Source organism: Chaetura pelagica, unplaced genomic scaffold, assembly GCF_000747805.2.
Source record: "Chaetura pelagica isolate M959 unplaced genomic scaffold, ChaPel_1.0 scaffold802, whole genome shotgun sequence".
In the NCBI taxonomy this organism is placed as follows: domain Eukaryota; kingdom Metazoa; phylum Chordata; class Aves; order Apodiformes; family Apodidae; genus Chaetura; species Chaetura pelagica.
The window spans coordinates 11570-12718 of NW_009952432.1; positions in this window are offsets into that span (position 1 = coordinate 11570).

Genomic DNA, 1149 nt, shown 5'->3' on the forward strand with positions numbered 1-1149 from the left:
GCAGCTGTACAGGTTCAGAAGGGCCCCATAAAGGTTTATCTGCCCTGCTCCCCAGGGAAGACCATGCTGGAGTAGCATTTTCTGCCTCTACAACTTCTTCCAAGCTCTGGGCTGAGGTCACCCCTGTTGTCCATGAGGTGGTGAAGATAAATCAGACCAGCTTCAGGATGGGTAACAGAGCTGGAGACTGTGGTGCTTTGGCAGAAGATTGATCTCTATTTGTGCAAAGTGATGGAACCTCAATAGACCTGAGAGGGTCTGGGAGGGTTTTGCCCACATCTACAGCAGGGTCCTTCCCCCCAGGGCACTCACACAGCACCAGAGCCAGCCAGGGCTTCTGGAAGTTGCCCAGAAGTCCTGCACAGAAATACCTGACAGGAGCCACATCAGGGCTCCACCACCTCTTGTAGAACCCCAGACTGGTTTGGGTGGGAAGGGACCTTAAAATCCTCCAGTCCCACCCCTGCATGGGCAGGGACACCTCCCAGCAGCCCAGGCTGCTCCAAGCCCCATCCAACCTGCCCTTCAACACCCCCAGGGATGGGGCAGCCACAGCTTCCCTGGGCAACCTGGGCCAGGCTCTCCCCACCCTCACAGCCCAGAATTTCTTCCTAACACTGGATTTTGTGCAGCTCTTTTTCTGGATTTTGTTTGTCTTTGTTGTTGTTGTTGGTTCTGTTCTGCTATTTGTTGTTGGGGTTTTTTTCTTTTTTTTTTAGTTATTAAACTGTCCTTACCTGAATCCACAAGTCCCTGCACTTTTCTGGTCCTCTCCCCCTTCCTGCTGCTCAGCTGCCTGCTGGGCTCAAATCAGGACAGCCACAGATGCCACCACCCTGCAGGGACCTGCAGCAGGAACCTGCCTGCTGGGCTGTGGGATTAAAGGTTCGACCCCACAAACCCCAAGGAGCAGAGCAACATGGCTGGGTAACCCCAGTGTCCTCCTCAGAGCCAGCAGAGCCCCCAGCCCAGAAGCTCCTCTGTCTGCCCCAGGAGGATGCTCAGCCCATGGCCAGGGGTGAGACCTCCAGGTCTGGTCAGTGGCTGTGGGGGTCCCTCCTGGCAAAGCTGGTGGGGAGAGGAATCATAGAATCATAGAACCACAGAATCCCAGGGGTTGGAAGGGACCTGGAAAGCTCCCCCAGCCCA